The following is an 11,549-nucleotide window of genomic DNA, read 5'->3' as shown; positions in this document are numbered from 1 at the left end:
TATTTCCTCAATGATCTCGATAATGCTCACTTTGTGAGCTGAGCTTGGTTCCTCATTTCCTTATTTCTTGGCCTTGTGTTGTGCTCAGCTCACAAAGTGAGCTGAGCTTTGTGCCTTGGTCTCCTGGAAGCAAGTGTAGCGCTCACTTAGTGAGCTTTGGAGAGAGCTTCATGGTTTTGTTGCACCACACTTCCTCCTTTCTTGGCCACACTTTTTCTCCTTTGAGCCACGCTTCCTTCTTTTCTTCTTTTCTTCATCTACAATTAATCAAAACAACCAATCAAAGTATCACCAAATTCACAAGGTCTATTAATCATTAAAATTCAATTGAATTTAGCTTAAACCTCATGATTTAGCATCAATTTCATGGTGGTTGTTTGATTCAAAGAAGTCATGCATTTTCATTCCAAATTACTTACTTAGAGTGCAAGAAAGTGCATAAACCAAATGAAAAACAAAGAAAAAGGCTAGTAAAACTAGACTATGATGACTTGTCATCACAATACCAAACTTAAAACTTGCTTGTCCCCAAGCAAGCATAAAACATAAGAGAAGATAGAATGAAGTAGATAAGCATGCATGTCCTTATTAGGCAATTAGTTGAATTTTGTTTATGGGATTTTATGCAGATCAAAAGTAGCTCATTTATTACTTGCTCTCAAAACAAACCATGTTCCTTTAAGGGCTCACTAAGGTTGCTGCTATGAATCCTCACTTTTTGCTCATTTCCCTTGTCAGCTTTTCTTCTTTCTTTTGCATTACAGAACTTATTATTTATCAAGGGCTTGGTGTCAAATGTTGCAGTGGCCTTTGGCTTATTTTCACTCAACATTTTTTTTCACCACAGACACATGGCTCATCTTTTTCTTCCTAGGATCATTGATGCCTAGCATCTCTTTGGATTACTAAATGTTTTATAGCTAGGTTGCTCTTTATTGTGGACTTTCAGTTGACAATCCCAAATCAGTTGATCTAAGTTGCCAAGTTTTAAGATACTCCTTAGAACCTACTTGTCCAAGCATATCCTAGTACACAAACACCACAGGCATATGTCCTAGGGTCCAAGCTATTGGTGTCTAGCCTTATTGTTTGTAATGTAACACCCTACCACACAGAACTTTACGCCTAGAATGTAAACCAGACGTGACGAGGTGCTACGACCTCTAAAAATAAAAATACTTATGTAATATAATTGAAGGAAGTTGTAACTAGGAGCCTTGAAAGAAAAGTTGATAAAAAATGAAACAGAAATCGCATCACTCACAAAAGTTACGCATAGATGGATAAGCAAGTTCGAAAGGAAGGTTTAAATCATATACCTATAGATTAGAATTCTAAAACACAGATAACAAGTTTCGAATCGACCTGCGAAACTAAGGCGGGCTAGGGTATATATATATAGTCATGACTATAGGCAAGAAAGAATTGAACCTAAGGCCTGCCCCTGAAACATTCGGAAGAAATGCTGCTTTAGATCCCGCCCAGATCAGATCAAAGGCGGTCCATTTTTTTTCTTTCTAAAAGAGCGAAAGTTTACAGGTGGATGGGTGCTCTTTAGGTGTTTACTACCTCACATCAAGGTGATAGGATTCGAACCTATGGCCCTCTGTACCCAAAATAGATGCGCTGACCAGACTGCGCTACACCTTGTCTCACCCCCCTCCGCATATAGATCCACCCGATCGATGAAGACTCGAACCGAACTCGCCCATCCTTTTGGGCACAGGAACTCGCCCATCCTTTGTAATCAACCGCTTTTTTTTTATAAAATCTGCCTCCAGCAAGCCACGCCAACCCTACCGCCAAAAAGCCGTATAGTGAAGGAGCGCTCACATTTTGGCTTCCTCTTTTATTCACTTTCATTTTTGAAAATCCGGCTCGCTCCCGGCTACCTTTCCCTTGGACCCAAAGCCCGCTTAGAAGTGGATTCGAACCACTGACACAAGGATTTAAAGTCTGTTTTCTTCATCGAATAGCGCCCTACCTTACTTACCACTTTACTAGTTAGGGAAAAGCCCTTTACTAATAACAAGAAAAGGGCTTTTTTTGCTTGTTTAGTATTGCAAGCTTTCGAGCAGCTCTTTCAACTGCCGCCTAATCCCCTCTCCCAACATGCTCAAGAACCGAGAGCCGCCCATGCCTTCAAGAAACGGGGGAGCTTGCTTCTAAAAAGAAGATAGGCCACAACGCGCAACGGGCTCCCCACTCCTAGTAACTAAGTAGTGCTATTCTGTCCTCCGGGGGACTACACCAACACCAAGAGGTTAGGTTCTTTCTCTCACGTAATTTTGCCCGCCCGTTCAACTTCCGTGCCAGAGGAAATGGGATTCGAACCCATGATACAATCTTCTTGTATGTAGATTTAGCAAACCAATGCCTTAAGCCACTTAGCCAGACCTCTAATTGATCAGAATTTGATGTGCGGTTGGTTGTCCAAAGGGTTATCTGATCCGATCAACTGCGTATGCCGTAGCACGCTAGCGCGCGTACTCTTCCTCTATCTATGAGCGAGACTCCATCCAAATCTGCCACTCGTTGGGCGATGCCCTCTTTTCTATGAAGACCGACCCCACCACTGAATGATGAACTTTTCCAGTCTTCGCCTGAATGGAATTCATCTATCTCTTTCGTCTGGTCGAGAAGGGAGAAAGCCCGGGGAATTGGCTCACAGAAGAAGGGGACTCTTCTAAACCATTAAGGAGAAGTCCATTTTCGTCATGATCGATCCATGTCCTACTATAGTGCCTGGAGACCCTGTCTTGCTTAGCTTACAAAGCTAGCTTACTAACGCGAAGGCCTTTAGGGGCTTGCTTAGTACTTGTGCTAAGGAGCAAGTCTCAGCTTCACGCATGACTAACATACCAAAAGGCTTAAACTAGAAGAGAAGGTACGAAGTCACTCTGTGCATAGCTATGAGGTACCAGAACGGAGGTCGGAAAAAGGCATAAACTTTGACTAGTAAAAAGAGTACATCCATGTACGTAGTCACTCATATAGCTATATGAGGAGTGAGGATAGGATCTCCTGCCTGTCTGCAGGCCCGGATACAAGCTCCAACATCACATACACTCTTTATTGACTAGAAAGGGGAAGCGCTATGAATCAGTACGTGAACGATGCCCCCGTAGCCTTCTCCTATGGGTCATTCCAGGTATTCTGGTTAAGTAAGTTAAGTCAAAAATGCGTTCTTGATGGAGCAACTTGCTCATTTCATCGATTTCCCACTCCTAAGGGAGGCCAGCTAAACGAAAGAAAAAGAACCTCCTAATCTACAAAAGAGTCCAGTCTATCAAAAAAGATTCCATATATTACATTTTTTTCTCACGTCTTCTATTAGAATCTTTGCGTTCAATCACAGATCCTGGCATAAGACCCCATTCCCGCGAAAAGGCGGGATGAGAACCCAGGTCCTAGGCCAAAAGACTTTACCAGCTAGACTAGTGGAGCTGCACTCATAATGCCTGAACCCCCTTTAGGTGAAAATGAAAAGGCCCCACCCATCAACTTCTGTAATGGAAGCTTCAGCCACTTCCTGGTTAATAGCCTACGGCTAGCTTGTCCCTCTCTTTTTAAGAAGTGTTTTGACACCCCTATCTTTCTTGCTTTTCCGATAGCCTTTAGTATAGGAGCATCTCTAGCGGTCCCGCCTAACTCTTCGTTATCTGTCCGAATACCTATAACTATCTTCCTCTGTTCCACGAATAAGTTAAGGGACTTGGAGTACCCGCCGGAATGAGCTTCCCTCCTTTCTTCTTTCTTTATACTTAAGTATGCCCTGAAGACAGAATGAACGAATCGAAGACCTATTCTGATCTCCAAATTCACCTATCCCTGCCTTATTCAACTCAAAACTCAAAATAGGTCTTTGGCTTCCTACGCTCTCCTTCAACTAAGAGTGATAGGAAGTGATGCCTAGCTCGACCGAAAGCTAAGGGTAAGAGTGAAGTCGTAGAAGCGAGAGGAAAGTTGTCTCTCGACTCTAGGGAGAGGATAGAGAGTTCCATGCCGTAATATTGTAAGGAAGGAACAAGGGGATCGGTGTCTTCCTTGATCCGCTACTCTCCCAACCAGGGTGGGTAGCTACGTACCTTCCCGTTTTGATGATTCCAGGAGCATCAAGCCACTGTACTGATAGCTGCAGAAGCGTAGCAGTTTGGTTTGCTTAGGTAGTGTTTCATATATTTCCTTTGTGCGGAGAACTCCCCGAAGGTTCTAAACAATCTTCATCGATCATCCGTTCTGGTTGGTTGTCGTCCATCCACTGTTGGCCTACGGTTTGTGCTCGACCCTCCTTCTCGACCTTCCTTTCGGGTTGATTGGCCTCAACTAGCTGCCCATGGGTGAAAAAAGCCATTAGGGCTGCTGTTTTGATTGTCTTAGATGCCCCGATAACGTACTTGGCCTCCTAACTACTTTATAATTAGTAATAAGGAAAGGCCAATCCCCTATCCAATTTTGGGGGACGAGGAACTGCTATTCTTTTTCATTTGGAATGCAGCGGACAGTCAGGAGTTACACTAGCTAGCAGGATTACTTTTGAATCGAAAGACGTTAAACAACAACAACAAGCACTCAAGCTACAAGAGAAGAGAAAGAGCTACAACTGCTACAACCGAAATGCTGATACACTAAAAGGATTAAGGCATCAGAGAAAAAGAATGATTTGACTCCTCAATTACCAAGTGTGGATAAGGTCGCCAGGAAAGACCCTCTTTTTTGGGAGATTATGTAAGCATATGATCTTCAATCCTTACTTGGAAGGAAGACTTCTCTAGTTTTGAACCTATAGAATTAAGCTAGCTATCACTCTTTTCTGCTGCCAATAGATCGAGATGATACCCGACACCAGCATTTAGTTTAGATGAATACTTGAAAAGATGCCCTGAAATCGCACGGTTATGGCAGCGAACCGATGCTCAGACTCCTTTGATTAGTCGGACTTCTCGATAAATCTTATGCAAGAAACCCTAGTGTTTTAGAAAACTCTTTCCGCTAGTGGTCTCTCACTTTCATTCTGGATTGAACCACTCGTCGCTCACTCTTCTTTTCAATCCTTTAGGACTTTAAGATATGTCCTGAAAAAATCATATTTTTTCCCTTTTCTAAGAATCGTCATGATCTAAAACCCCCTTGACTGACTTAACATGCATTCTAGTAGCTTCTGAAATGAAAACCCGATCCATGGAACCATCTTTTCTTTTCAAAGAAAGAGCTTGTTGAACCCGTCCTCAGACAGACCACTGGCACCCAATCTCTTTACTAGATTGGACCATGGGTCGTCACTCCTACATCCAAGATGTGGCACATCCCCCCGCGAAAAGGAGGGGAGGTGGTTATTAGGATAACCCAATTTGGGTTCTGGATCAAGGTTTTCCAATGGGTGCTGCCCTTGTCATACTGATCTGGAAAGAGTGCTTTTAGGTGGAATGACTAAATGAAATATCAAATGGGCATCATGAATTCCAACAGGCCTCTCATCTCTAAGAGGTTTGTAAGGGTTTGTTCTTAGGATGCCTTGTTGAAAGATATGTGGGAGGAACCACAATACCTTAACCTCTTCCCGGACCGGGACAAGTAAGGCCCCTATTCCGTGCAGCTTTTCTTTGGGTGTGAAGTACCGGAATAAAGCTCTTTCACATTAGGAAAGGACTGGCCATCTCTTTCTGATCCGATGAGTTCGGTCCTTATGATATTAGAGTGTGCTTTAAATCACAATAATAATCTATTCTCTCCTCGCAGAATGGAAGCCTTGCTTCCTTTTCGGGTGAATCGATTTCAGTATGAAAATCCCCTCCCCCCCCCCTTTTTTTCTCTGGTGAAATGTACGACCTCCAACTGAACCTAGCCCAAAAGAGTGTAAGCGAGGGATTCAAAACCTAGTTGATCACTTATAAAGTAGAAAATCTTATTCTATTTTGATTTCCAACATGCAGAAGTAAAAAACCTATTAACAGAGTGAGACAGAAACTTTTGATGGAACCTGATGATCTTCGAGGCCGAAGGGAGCTAGAGTTGAAGCTGGGGCGGGAACTGTAGGAGCTCCAACTCGCTGAATAAGCCACCACAATATAGGAAAAAGAAGAAGCTACAGGAGAAGGATGTGTATCAGGTGCGGATTGATGCCAAGGCATCTTAGCCTAGTTTTACTAGTCTTTTTCCTTTGTTTTTAATAGGTTTTATACACTTTCTTGAGTTACAAGTAAGCCATTTGGGTAGAAATTCATGTGTATTTGGATTCAATTAACCATGAGTAAATTGATGCATTTTCATGAGGTTTTGTGCTATAATTGCTTATATGTCAAGGATGATAAGAAGTCTCATAATTTTAGCATAGCTTTGATGCATTTGTTGATTGATGACAGGTGACCAAAAGGCTTAGAGGAAGGTTGAAGAAAGGGGATGGCAGCAATGGAAATGAAGGTAGCAAAACCACCCTGGGAAGAGCTCAAGTTTGTGCCAACGTTTGCCTCAAACTTGAGGTCAAACGTTGGCTTAAGAAGAACCCAGGAGATGCCAAAGTTTGCGCCAATGTTTGCCTCAAACTTGAGGTCAAACGTTGGCTCAAAAATATGCCCAGGAGATGCCAAAGTTTGCGCCAATGTTTGCCTCAAACTTGAGGTCAAACGTTGGCTCAAAAATTCACCCAGGGGAGGCCAAAGTTCACGCCAACGTTTGCCTCAAACTTGAGGTCAAACGTTGGCACAATTACTATACCAGGGGGACTTAACGTTTGCGCCAATGTTTGCCTCAAACTTGAGGTCAAACGTTGGCTGAAAAATGGCCTTGGAGGGAGCACGTTTGAGCTCACATTTGACCTCAATCGTGAACTCAAACGTGAGTGACAGAAAAGCACCGTTCTACATAATGATCAACACGCAAACGTCTGAGTCAACGTTTTCCTCAAACGTTGACTCAAACTTGAAGGCTCCAAAGTCCAAATTGCAAATGGATTTCTTCTCAAGTCCAAGAGCAATCAACTGAGGCTACCTTCAATCCAATTCCATCAAGGCCAAGGGCCCAAATTCAAGGCTTCAAGACCATTAGAAGAAAGTGTATAAATAGAAGTTAGTTTGATTTAGAATGGACTGAAAACTTTAACTTTGAACATTTGTACCCTTTTTAGAATTTTTCTTTCTGGAACTTTAATTTTGGATCTTGGAGGAGAATTGAATTCTCTTCCTCTCTGGGTTTCTTGTTTTCTTTTTTGCAAATCTTACTTGAGTCTTAGGTGTTGAAAATTGAGGAAATTCTGTCTCAATCTCACCTTGAGATCTCTCTTTGTTTCTTTCACTGCACCATTGAAGAAATTGAGATTTAAATTTGCTTCTTCTACTGTTTGATTTTTACTTCACTTGCAATTGATCTTTGAATTGGATTAAGGAAGGCAGTGAGATCTAGACTTGGTTTTCTAGTCTCTTGACCCCTGAGATCTTCAACTTTCATTTTGTTACTGCAATCAAGCTATATTTCACTTTCTGTTTGTCTTCTCAAGCGATTATTCTTCTCTTGTTTAGATCTGTTGAAATTAAATTCATCCTTTACTTCTCTGTTTAATGCAAGTTACTTTTCTTTGTTTAATTTCTGCAATCCCAATTCCTTTTATAATTCAAGCAATTTACATTTCTTGCACTTTAAGCTTTAGTCATTTACATTTCTTGCAATCTAAGTTTCTACAATTTACATTACTTGCACTCTAAGATTCAGCTCTTTTAATTTCTCTGCACTTTAAATTCTTGTTAATTATCCCTCTCCCTTTAAATTTCATGCAATTTAACTTCTGTTGGATACAAATCACTCAAATCAATTCTTGTTCGCTTGACTAAATCAACCACTAAACCAAAATTGCTCAATCCTTCAATCCCTGTGGGATCGACCTCACTCACGTGAGTTATTATTACTTGATGCGACCCGGTACACTTGTCGGTGAGTTTTGTGTTGGATCGTTTTCCATACATCAAGTTTTTGGCGCCGTTGCCGGGGATTGATTAGGTTGACAATGATTAAGTGAGGTGGTGATCTAGATTAAGCAATTTTTCTTTATTTTTGACTAACACATTAACTGTTTGAATTTTTGCCTAAACTAACCAAAACTTCACTCTAGCAATGGATTGAAGTGTTACTATTTTTTTTTTGGTTTTGTGTGATTTTCTTTGTTTTAGTTGTATGTCAGGAACAAGGGGAGCTATACCCACTTTTTGTAAACAAGACGAAAGAACCCTCAGGAGATTAAGAAGAGCAGAAAGAGGGAAAGGCATTGTTGGAGAAGAGGATTCAGAAGAAGAGTTCCAAGATATGGAGGAACACTCAATAAACCCAACAAATCCACCAGGAGGAGCAGCCAACAACAACAATCCACCACAGAGAAGAGTTTTGGCTTCCTACACATTTGCAAATCCTAGACATTATGGGAGTAGCATTCTTACCTCAAATGTTAATGCAAATAACTTTGAACTGAAGCCGTAACTCATCACATTGGTTCAAAACAATTGCTCCTATGGAGGAGGACCACTTGAAGACCCAAACCAACACTTATCCACCTTTCTGAGGATTTGTGATACTGTCAAAACCAATGGTGTACATCCTGACATTTACAAGCTACTGTTATTTCCATTTTCCCTCAGAGACAAAGCTACTCAATGGTTAGAGTCATTTCCAAGAGATAGCATCAACAATTGGGAAGATCTAGCGAGCAAGTTTCTTGCCAAATTTTACCCGCCTCAAAGAATTATTAGATTGAAGACTGAAGTAAAAACATTCACACAGATGGATATTGAACCCATCTATGAGGCATGGGAGAGATACAAGGCTCTAATCAGGAAGTGCCCTCCTAAAATGTTCAATGAATGGGACATATTGCAAAATTTTTATGAAGGATTGACGTTGAAATCTCAAGAGGCTCTGGATCACTCAGCTGGAGGCTCTTTGCAACTCATGAAAACTGCAGAGGAGGCCCAAAATCTCATTGACATGGTGGCTAACAACCAATATTTCTTTGCTCACCAAAGGCAACGCCAACCATTACAAAGGAAATGAGTGATGGAGTTGGAAGGAGTGGACTCAATCCTAGCTCAAAACAAAATGATGCAGCAGCAGATTCAGCAATAATTTGAGCAAATGGCCAAGAAGATTGATAGCCTCCAAGTTGCAGCAATAAATACAAGTCAACCATCAACCACATGGGGGCAAGGTGAAGAAGCTTGTGAAGATCAACATCAAGAACAAGTGAATTACATGCATAATCAAGGCTCTGGATACAATGAGGTTTATGGTGACACTTATAACCCATCTTGGAAGATCCACCCTAACCTCAAATGGGGAGACAATCATACTTAGACTAAACAGCCATGGCAAAGGAATTCAAACCAAAACAGTTGGAAAAATACAAACCACAACAACCAGCAGAATAACAACAAAAATACATACAAAAAACCCTAAAACACTTACCCCAACTCTAACCATCATCCATCCAATAATCAAACCACCAACCAAAATACTTACCATTAACCCTCAACACCCTACAACCAACCAATCTCACAAGACTCTCAGAGGATCACCAATTTGGAGCTCTTAATGGAGAAAATGATGAAGCACCAAGAGATGACAACAAAGAACCAAGAAGCTTCCATGAAGAATATGGAGAGGCAGATTGGACAGCTTTCCAAGCAAATTGCTATTGAGAGACCATCAAGCTCACTACCAAGCGACACCATTCCTAATCCAAAAGAGGAGTGCAAAGCTATACAGTTAATGAGTGGGAAGACATTGGTGGACAACAGAGAAGCAACCAAGAAGCCTAAGGAAAGCAACAAAGAGCCAACAGAGAAAGAGGAAGCCAGCAACAAAGATGTGACAACAGGCAAGCAGGCTCAAGAAAAGGAAGACCAACCACAAATCTCAAGAAAGGGGAAGTAAGCAATGGAGGAATCAACCAAGGATCACAGATAGGGAGTGAACTTCACACTTTCATTGCCATATCCCCAAAGGTTCAACAAAGAGACAAAGGATCAACACTTCCACAAGACAACCAATAATCACCCTCCAAAGCAAGAAACAGACAACACAGCAAGAAGAAAAGAGAATGAGATGATGCAGAATGATGAAGGAACTCAAGAAAAAATTGAAGTGTTGACCACTAAGAAGGAAAATCCCAAAACAAGGTCCTCTGTTAAAAAAGAAAGATCAACAAAAAGGAGAAAGAAAAGCAAAAAAAAGACTCAGAAGGGGTGGAAGAACAAGAAAATCCCAACTGAGGGGTTCTCCAAGGGTGATGAAGTACAGTTGATCTATCAACAGTTAGGAACAAGCAAACAAGCCAAAGACTACTACACAGTGTGCAAAATACTCTCACTTGAGCATGCTGAAATTGAGCATCAAGGAACAAAAAGGAAGCTCACAATGAGGGGGGACAAGCTGAGACACTGTAGTCGTCAACCACCCTAATGGGGGCCAATGTCAAGCTAGTGACAATAAACGAGCACTCCATGGGAGGCAACCCATGATTTAGTTTTCTTGTCTCTAATACTTCAATATGAACAATAATTGTTGCACTAGCATGAATTCAATTCCGTTTAGAGAAAAATTGACAACTATTCATGACATTGGAGGGCATATGATTGAATTCTAAGTTTGATGTGCCTAAAATATGTGTTCCTTAGAATATGTAACCAAACATTCAAGCTGAGTGTTGTACATATTACAAGAACAAGTCATGAAAGTCAAGGGTCTCTTCGAGTTTTGAAACTCATGGAAGTACAACGATGCTTATAGTTGTTAAAAAAAATTTTAATTTTTTTTTTATAAAACAAAGCATTTCTTATGAAGGTTTAACCAAAAGTGACGCTGAAATTTCAAAGGTAATAGTTGGAGGAGTAACATTTTGGACTACATGACCAAACACTAAGTTTGGTGTCCTCCAAAACTATACACAAAGAAGTCACGGTTAAATAAGCATAAGGAATGATGGTCAATCTATAGTTTTAGAAATGAAAGGTTCTCTTGTTGCAAATTTGATAATGCTTGTTTTGTTGTGATTATTAGGTAGTCAGAGAACTATTCAATGGAGGGGACAAGACAAAGAAAGGTAAGCTAGCATAAGGACAAAAGTGGATCACATGGCTTGAAGGGAGAATCTGTACAACCCTGGAGAAGTGCTTTGATGACCGAAGAGATGCACTTCATGAAGAGGAAAAACTTTGTCCTCATTCAACTTTGCATGCACTCCCTTGATTTGTAAATTGTCCAAATGAATCCTAATCATCCATCCCTCATTAAAGTGACTATAAAAAGCCTCCCTTAAGCCATGCACATGAACGAAGGAAATGCACACATCTTGGATTCCAACCATTCAAATTTTGTGTCCTTCATTACCAAAGTCCTAACACCTTGGTTCATCATCATTTACCATACCACCTTAGTCTCAAACACTTTTCCTCCAAGAGCACATAAAAATATCCAACCTTCTCCATACACCCGTAACCTCAACAATATCAACCAATCAAGGGAGCATGACTTATTCTTCAAGGACCAAACGAAGAAGAGGAAAGGAACCC

The 11,549-nt window shown here is 41.0% G+C and overlaps 1 non-coding gene across 1 annotated transcript; it reads right to left on the bottom strand.

The window, feature by feature from the left end:
- Positions 1-1,575: 1,575 nt before the first annotated feature.
- Positions 1,576-1,650, bottom strand: TRNAP-UGG (transfer RNA proline (anticodon UGG)). Its single transcript has one exon. It is a non-coding gene; the product is annotated as a tRNA-Pro (tRNA).
- Positions 1,651-11,549: the final 9,899 nt, after the last annotated feature.

Source organism: Arachis hypogaea, chromosome 19, assembly GCF_003086295.3.
Source record: "Arachis hypogaea cultivar Tifrunner chromosome 19, arahy.Tifrunner.gnm2.J5K5, whole genome shotgun sequence".
In the NCBI taxonomy this organism is placed as follows: domain Eukaryota; kingdom Viridiplantae; phylum Streptophyta; class Magnoliopsida; order Fabales; family Fabaceae; genus Arachis; species Arachis hypogaea.
Note: the sequence above shows the minus strand (reverse complement) of the source record. Positions and strands in the feature narration are given on the sequence as shown.